This window comes from Dasypus novemcinctus, chromosome 3, assembly GCF_030445035.2.
Source record: "Dasypus novemcinctus isolate mDasNov1 chromosome 3, mDasNov1.1.hap2, whole genome shotgun sequence".
NCBI classification, from domain to species: domain Eukaryota; kingdom Metazoa; phylum Chordata; class Mammalia; order Cingulata; family Dasypodidae; genus Dasypus; species Dasypus novemcinctus.
In genome coordinates this window covers 9,735,988-9,744,920 of record NC_080675.1, presented here as the reverse complement: position 1 = coordinate 9,744,920, position 8,933 = coordinate 9,735,988, and positions in this window count along the sequence as shown.

The following is an 8,933-nucleotide window of genomic DNA, read 5'->3' as shown; positions in this document are numbered from 1 at the left end:
GGGTTTTTTTAACCCCCTCTTCTTCCAAGCTAATCTTTTGAGCAGTCATATTTATTGTTGCCTTTTTGAGACCTAAATACCTTTAAAAGGAGAATCTAATTCTGTGTAGGTGAAAGATCTTTTCCCCTTTGAAATGTACTTTTTGGAGGCACGGCTTCCTTCCATTCCCACCCACCCCACTAGGGTTTTACAGAAATGTTCCTCAGTGAAAGCACACTTACCCATCAACTGTGAATAAAAATAAAATTTCCTGGAATCTGCTCTAACTGGTATGTAGAAGAGGGTCAGTTGCTTTCTGACTGGAGTTTGACAGACTTTACTCACTGTTTTGTGCCAGTGAACTGCCAGATTTCTATGCCATAATACCAGCAATGCAATTAGGTTTGCTGCACATTGTCTGGTTGACTTCTCAGTTAAGAGTTTCTTTCCCTATGGGAATAAGACTAGACAGACTGTCATTTGCTATTACTAATTCTGCTTAGCATTATCACTGGAGCTTTTTTTGTAATTAGCTATCTTAGTTGGCTCTTAAATTTTAATAGCCAATTGAAGCTACGTTTTAGCCAAGTTCCATATCTAAATTGCATTCAGTCCATTAACAAAGTTGGTTAAAAGGCTATTAAAACAAAAGCCAATATATGGTGGTTCGCACTTAAATGTTTGCAGCAGTAGCAATGCCAGCCTCGTCACCCCCGAGTTCTTTAGAGGAGCTTACTGTCCTCGAACACTTACACATACCTTGGACCCGACTTCTGAATCTCAAAAGATTAGCATTGACAAGATTTTTAATATGCGGATATACTAAAAAACATCACTGCCTACCCTATTTTCCTTTTTATGAGGGTTCTTTGGGGGTTTGGTTTTATCTGGTTGATGGTGATAGAAGAAGGAAGAAAATAGGAGTTTAGTATTCCAACTTGAAATTGATGGTTTTTTGAAAAGTGAGTAATTTGAGATGATTTTTTCTCCATTTCAGCTGATCAAAATTATTAGCAAAACCATCTGAGGCACCTTCTGGTATAATTGTAGTCTTGCTGCGTTTAGTTTGTAAAACATTCTGCCAGACATTAAAAAAAAATTGTAGATGAGCCAGCACATAGGCTCAAAGCCCTCTGTGCCTAATTGATAGTCCCCATTGTTAGTATTTTTAAATTCAGAAGACGGTTTCTAACACTCCCCCACCCTTTGCAAATGAGTTTATCATGATTTTAGTTTCTAGGTTGGGTCCCTCTCCCTCCTAATTGCGACGTTGGGTCTGTTTTCCATTTGCAAAGATACTTAATTTCAGGAATTTTTATAATTTATAATGCAGGCTGTCTCAAAAGAAAGGAACTGGTACAGGAATCCTTCAATTGATATTTTATTTCAGAATCACCAAAACTCTGGAATGAAGTGTATAGGAAGCCGGTAGATAAATAAATCTTGTCCCCTGACTCAGCTGAGTGCATCTGAAGCAGTTCCCTATCCCTACCCCTGTCTGATTTTGCCAATGTCCCATTTTGAAAAAAATTGGTTTTCTGCTTCAAAAATATGCAGATTAAAAAACACAAAACACCAAACTGGCTTTTTCTGGTTCCCCATTCAAAAGCAATAGGGATTGTGGTTTAATCTTAAAAAATTTTGAAACTAGTGGGTTTGAATACTTTCCGTTTCCCCATTTTGGACCATTCCTCCACAGTTGGCCTTCCTAACACCCTGGGAACTACTGTTAAGTTTTAGCTTTTATGGTGCTCTCTTTGCTAGAAGGCCACCTGGCAGACAGAACCCAAGTGTTCATCATAAGTGCATTTCATTTGAAATGTACTCAGTAGCCCGTATTTACATGTGACCTTCCATTCCAATCTTCTCCAGCCTTTGGCCAGAGAGGGCTGAGCTGCTGTCAGTGAGAGTATAGCCTCCTCACAAAGGAAAGAGCTTTACATATCCTAGCAAAGAACACAGGCTGGAGGGTCTCTCCAGTAATTTTTTTTTTCATTTTTATTTTATTTTTTTTCCTTCTTTATTATTATTTTTTAATGTTACATTAAAAAAATATGAGGTCCCCATATATCCCCCACCCCCCTCACCCCACTCCTCCCACAACAACTCATCATCGTGGCACATTCATTGCATTTGGTGAATACATTTTGGAGCACTGCTGCACCATCTCCAGTAATTTTTGTTCTGTGCCAGAAACTGATGGAAGAGGGCAAAAGAGGCCATTTACCCAGAGTTAGAATATATGCAGTAAAATTAATATGCTATTAACAAATGTATATGTTGAACTAATGGGCCTTTGATAAAAATAGAACTGGCTTTGAAAATCAAACTGGGTCACAAACTCTTAAGAAGTCAGGCTTCTCCCATGGATGACTAAAGGCAGGAAGAGAAGCCCTGCTGTGACTTTTAGAGGGACCCTGTAGCTGTTGATGGATGACCTTTGTGAGCTTTAAACGTGTGTCTGCAATATGTTAGGTCTCACACCTCCACTGTCTTTAATCTTTAGGAAATATTCTTCTATTGACTAGGTAATACATGTACATGGTACAAAAATCAAAAGAAATAAAAATGGTAAAAATAGTGAAAAGTCTTGGAGGATCATAGACCTCCAGGAAATCTAAATAGAAAATCCTGTTGCATTCAACAGCAAAAGACTAAATGACCAAAAAAAATAACTCTCTTCCCTCTCTCCCAGCCTTAATGCCCCTCCCAAGAAACAGCACTGTTACAGGCTTGAATAGCCTTCCAAAGCCACACTCTGCAGGTCTTAAGTGGGTACCTGTGTGTTAAAGGAGGAAGAGTGAAAGCTCCGGATTGTTTTACATTGCACTTCACTGGGAAAAAGGATTTTAGCTAAGCTGTGGGATAAAATAGACACCAGTTTCTAACTCAACTCCTTGTCATGTTAGGTCTCAGTTTTACATCACCATCTCTGAAGATCTCATGAATAAAAGTAATGATTCTCATCAATGGGGAGACTTTTGCTTTGCCTATTTGTTCATGCTGGAGGGTAAAATGACTGGAATGAGTCCTTAGCCTCAGATTTTCAAAATCCCAGCCATCTACACCAATAGGCCATCAAACTTTGGCACAATAGTCTGCCCGGGTCTGCCTGCTTCCTCTCCCAGCCTGGGGTTTCCTCTTTACCTCTGAGTCGAATCACCTGTTTCCTGGTCCAGTGTGTTCCTCTTTCTCAGTTTATTTCTTTTGTCTGGTGGAGCACATCCTCTAATAGTTGCCCAAGTAAAAGATGTGGGAGGTAAAGTTTTTGAGATCTTGCATATCTGAAAGTGTCTTTGTTCTACCTTTCCTGATAGTTTGACTTGTATAGAATTATAGATTGGGAATAAGTATGTATTTTATTCTTTACAGTAATTCCATCAGATGCTTCATACATTTTTCAGTAGCTTTTTTCTTTCACATGCTCAATCAAATCAGAAAATCTATCCCCTCCCCTCCCTCATCTTCTCCTCTCCCCTCCCCTCTCCTCTCCTTTTCTCTTCAGAAGGCCTCCCTCCTGGAGCCTTTCTTTTTGTTCCAACCAATATCAATTTGTCTCTGGGTTCCTGCTCAGCTCTAATCCTAGGGCTCCCCTTCACCATCATTCTCTACTTCTCCTTACCACTTTTATGTTTTGGATCTCCTGTTCCTGGTTTGTATATCTTCTTGGTTTTCTCTCTTGCTTTGCATTAGTACATCCTCTATATGTTTCCTTTAGAAAGAGTTATAAGGGAGATAATTTTTTTGTCTTGCCCATCTGAAAATGAAATATCTTTACCTTCACATATAATATGATAGATAGTTTGGCTAGGTATTGAAGTCTAGGCTGAAAATTATCTTCCTTCGGACTTTTTAAGATGTTGCCCCCATTATCTTCTATTAATGTGTCTGAGAATTCTAATGCATTCTGATACCCTTTTCTTTCAAACTCTCAGGATCTCCTCTTTATCCTTGGTTTTGTACTATTTCATGGAGATGTTCCTTTGTGAGGCTTCTTGTCATTTGTTGTATTAGGAACTCATTTATTTGTCAGATATGGAACATTTACTTTACCCCAGGTGTTGTTCTAAACCTTGAAGATACATAAGTGAACACTTACAGATCTATAGTCTGGTAGAGGAAGAAAAGATAAGAACTTTGTACAGTAACTTCAAATTGTGGTAAGTGCAATGAAGAATATAAAACCAAAAAGTGAAGAATGTTGGGTGGCGGGTGCTGTGTTAGTTATGGTGACCAGGGAAGACCTCTCTGAGAAGGTGGTGTTAGAGCTCAGGCCTGAAGAGCAAGAAGGATGCAACCATATGGGAGAAGAGTGTTTTAGGTAGAGACAAAAGCCAGTGACAAGGTCCTGAGGTTAGTGTGTTTGAGGAGCAAAGAGGAATACAGTGTGACTGGAGTGTGGGAAACAAAGGAAACAGAGGCAGAAAATGAAGTCCAAAAAAATCACCAGAAGCCATTTCATTTAGGGCAATGGAAATGAATTTGAGTTTTGTTCTGTTTGAAATTGGAAGTCATTGGAAGCTTATAAGCAGAGAAGCAATAGGCTCTGCTTTGCATTTAAAAGACCACTCCAGCTGTTTTGGGAGGACAGACTAGAGAGGAACAAGAGTTGAATCCGGTCAGCCATTGAGGTTGCTGTTTCAGATTTTGACATGGTGTGGCTTGACTCAGTGGCCCTTTGAGTTCAGAGGACTGTGTTTTTAGGTTCTGGGAAAATTTATTTTATTACATCTTTGATAATTTCCTCCTGTTTGATTTCTCTCTTTCTAGAGCCTTAGTTATTCACTGGACCTCCTGGCTTGATCTCCTATCTTTTATCTTCATTTTCTATTTTTTCGTTCTCTTTTGAGAGACTTCCTTCATTTTCAACATTTTTGGAGATGTTTAAAAAATTTTTGGAATTGTTTGGCTGTGCTGAATGGGGGTGGAAGACTAAGATCCAAACAAGCCCCCCTGCCTCCCATTCTCAGGCCTGCTCCCCTCACCCCAGTCCCAAGGGAACCTGGAATCCTGTACTGCTCAGGCCAGTACTCCAGGGACTTCCTCTGCTCTGCTACATCAGTTACCATTCTTCCATCCTCTCATCTTTTCATGAGATTTTCATTTATTAAATATTTATTGGGTACACACTGCCTTCTGGGTATAGTGTTAATGTTGGTAGATGAAAGGACAAGCCTTTTACTTTGTTTCGGTTTTCCTAATAAAGGAAAATACTTCCTTAAGAGATGGGTCAAAGCCCAAGAGAAGTATGGAGGCAGTAGGACTAGTCATATCCTTTAAATGAATCCAAGGGTCCAAGCGACCTGTTGCCCAAGAGGAGACAGCTGAAATGTGTTGGTGTGTGATGGCAGAAACACTTGTCATGTTTTAAATAATCATGGAAATAGTGTAATCATCTTCAAATGTCAATGTTCTATCATATTCTGAATTTAGTGATTTAAATAGAAGATGTTAACCTAAATCTTTCCTTTTTCTCTTTCCTTTTATTCACTTAAGTCCCCTCTCTCCCACCCTCATTATCTCATTTAGTCTTCATAACGATCTATGATTTTCCAGAAAATCTGATGGTGAAGAGGTCAAGTGACTTGCCCAAAGTCACACAGTTAAATGAGTAATGCAACGGGATCTGAGCCCAAACATGTCAGCCTCCAGGTCTACCTTCCTCACTGCTCCCTTTGTGGCCACAACCTCTATGAGTAACTCGATTTCACACTCACCATTGCAACCTGGCCCTTGCACTCCCCAAATATTGTCCACCCTGATATCAGGGTTTTCTAGATCATACTGCAGTAGCGAACAAGTCCAAAATCTAAGTAGCTTAAAAATTAGAGATTTGCATCTTTCTCATGCCCCTGACCCATGGAAGGAGAACCAGTGCTACTTAGTATGCAAATGGCTCACACCTATGCAATTGGAAGTTAAAAATAACAAACTTGGCATCAGATCACAATTCCTGTAGGGCACAAATGTTGTGAGACTTGGGTTCCCTTATAATAGCTTGCAGAAGGATATCATATTACTTTATAAGTATCCAGTGGACTGGGAAGGCTTTCTCATTCAGCTGCACTCTTGGGTACAAGTCTTAGTGGCAGAAATGTAAGCTAGGATAGCAGTGATATTATAATCAACAGAAATACAGAAACTTGGGGTTTCACATTGTCCCTCCAGGTGTTTGGTCTAGGAACGTAGGCAGGAATCCATCTCCCATCTCCTATCTACAACTGAGGACACATCCTGTTGCTGCACACAGTTACAGGTCTCTGCATCTGTCTGTCTCTCCACCCCGTCATAGTGCTCTGTCCTTGTTTGGAAAGCCAGATGCCAAGTAAGCTAATATGTGAAAGGGTAGGGATTCATATCCTGAAATAGATCTGCTCCACTTTGAGGAGAACATGGAAGTGATGAACCAAGCAGCAGGAACCACTGATGGGCAGTAACTGAGACCAATTAGAAGACATTCCAGATGGCAGAAGACGTGTTCAATGAGCATGAAGTTTAGGGGGCACTTTTTTTCTTTCTTTTTTTCCTACTATTGCAGGGATATTTTCTAAAATTCAAGATATTTGAAAGCTAGGTAGTTCTAATTTCAAATGCTGACATATTCTATCTACTCTCATATATGGCCCTCCACTAGCTACTACATATGAAGAATTTAGAGTTGGCTGGGGGAGACCACTTACGATGATGTATATCCCCTGTATTAGTCAAAGGGGTGCTGATGCAAAATACCAGAAATCGGTTGGCTTTTATAAAGGGTGTTTGTTTAAGGTAGGAGCTTACAGATACTAGGCCATGAAGTGTAAGTTATTTCCCTCATCAAAGTCTATTTCCACATGTTGGAGCACGATGGCTGCCAACGCCTGTGAGGGTTCAGGCTTCCTGGGTTCCTCCCTTCCTCAGGCTTCTTCTTCCTGGGCTCAGGGTTCCTCTCTTCCTGGGACTTGCTTCTGTTTCCTCTGTGGGCTCCAGCTTAAGTCTTCAGCATCAAACTCCAATATCAAAACTCTGACATCAAAAAAAACCCTCCGACTCTGGGTTGCCTTTTATCTGTGAGTCCCCTCCCTACTGGCACAAGAGATTTACATATTTACTTAATCAAGTAAACCTTTGAATCCAATATAATCTAATATGCCCAGAGGAAAAGATCAGTTTACAAACATAATCCAATATTTCTTCCTGGAATTTATCAATAATATCAAACTGCTACATCCCCCATTACACAAAATAAGAAAACTGGCTGAAGCTGCTTGAAGATGAACTTCACAGATTTCTCCTACTCTCTTTGGTTGCTGGAAGTCTAAAATTAGGGTTTCTAGAAATAATCCAATTTTTTTTTTTTTTTTTGGTATAAATATGTGCCAAATTGCCAAATGTTGCATGGGATATACTTACACTAAAACATTTTGTCTGAAATTCAATTTAATTGCGTGTCCTGTATTTCTGTTTTCTAAGATCTGGCAAGCTTACCTGAAATGTGACTGCAACTAATTTTCAAATAATATGAGTCAGAGCTAAGGAAAGCGCATTGCCAAACTACATGGAAGCAGTCTCTCCGATTGTATTCCTGAATGCGTGATTTGGGAATCAGTAAGGTGCACAACAGAATGTTAAAGGAAAGCATGATTCTGCATCTTGGCTTACTAGGAATCCTCTTCACAAGGAGAGAACTGCAGAAACAAACACACTCCAAGATAACCATGAGCCTTCAACTGTAGCCAGAGAAAGGTAGATACAGGGTGAAATGAATCCCTTCTAGGAAGCAAGCATGTCATATACCAAAAGCCAAGGCCAACTCTTATTGCACTAACCAGTAGCCTAACAGCAAGAAGCCAAGCAGAGTGGTTTTAAAGAGGTGGCTTAATTTAACTCTTTGGCCATTAAAACCTTTCCTAGAATTCCCTACTAGTCTTCTGTTTATGGTGGGAACAGAGAAGAAAAAAAATGCAGGGATCTGATGATTTCTCTCCATGCTGAGTGCTGCTTTGCAGATAGGCCTTTGCCATTTCATCTACTTGCTTGACACATGTTTGAGCCACTGGGCTCTGGGCGAGTACTGAGTCTGACTCACATGGAACCACCGTCCATGACCATTCTGTAGCCTCTCACTCATTTGTGGGGAGATTCCCCTGGCAGGGCACTGGGCTGGGAGGTTTTGTTCACTGGTCTCATTTATCCCTCACAACTATCCAAGGGATGAGTCCCCATTTTATGGTCGAGGACCCTGGCCACACTAGGATTTGATGTTCTTTCCATGACTTTACACTCCCTCCTTCCTCAGGACTCCAGAAATCACATAACACTGCCCAAAACTTGGAGATCTAGGTCAGGCCTCTCATGTAGAGATGCAGAAACTGAGGCTTATTGACATTCCGTGACAGGTCCAAGGTCACAGTGGTGAGGTGGGCTCAATTTGCAGAGGGGCCGCGGTGCTGTGGGGGGAGCGGGAAAAGGAACTGAGGCTGTGGCCAGGCCCTCTGGTCACGTGGGGAGGGCTGGCAGGAACATGGTGGGGCTTTCTGCTGCGGGAACTTAGCCAAGCGCTCGAGCTCCTGGCCCACGCCCTGCCTTAGGGGCTCGGCTCAGCGTCAGCGCCCATTGATAGTTACCCTTAATGAGGGACCAGCTTCTGAAACAAGTCCCTTTTCATTGCATTTACTCTTACCAGGCGTACTGTGGCAGTGGCTGTTATCATTCCTGTTAGACAGATGAAGATACAAAGGTAGCAAGAGTGAGCTGGTGACTTAGTGTTGCAGTTTGGTATTATTTATGAATTCTGAAAATAGATATTGGATTATGTTTGTAAACTGTTCCTCTGGGCATATTAGAGTGTATTGGTTTCAATTTTACTTGATTAAATTAAGATTGGGGGAAGCGGATGTGACTCAACTGATAGTGTGTCCATCTGCCTACCATATGGGAGGTCCAGAGTTAGAACCCAGGGCCTCCTGGCCCAT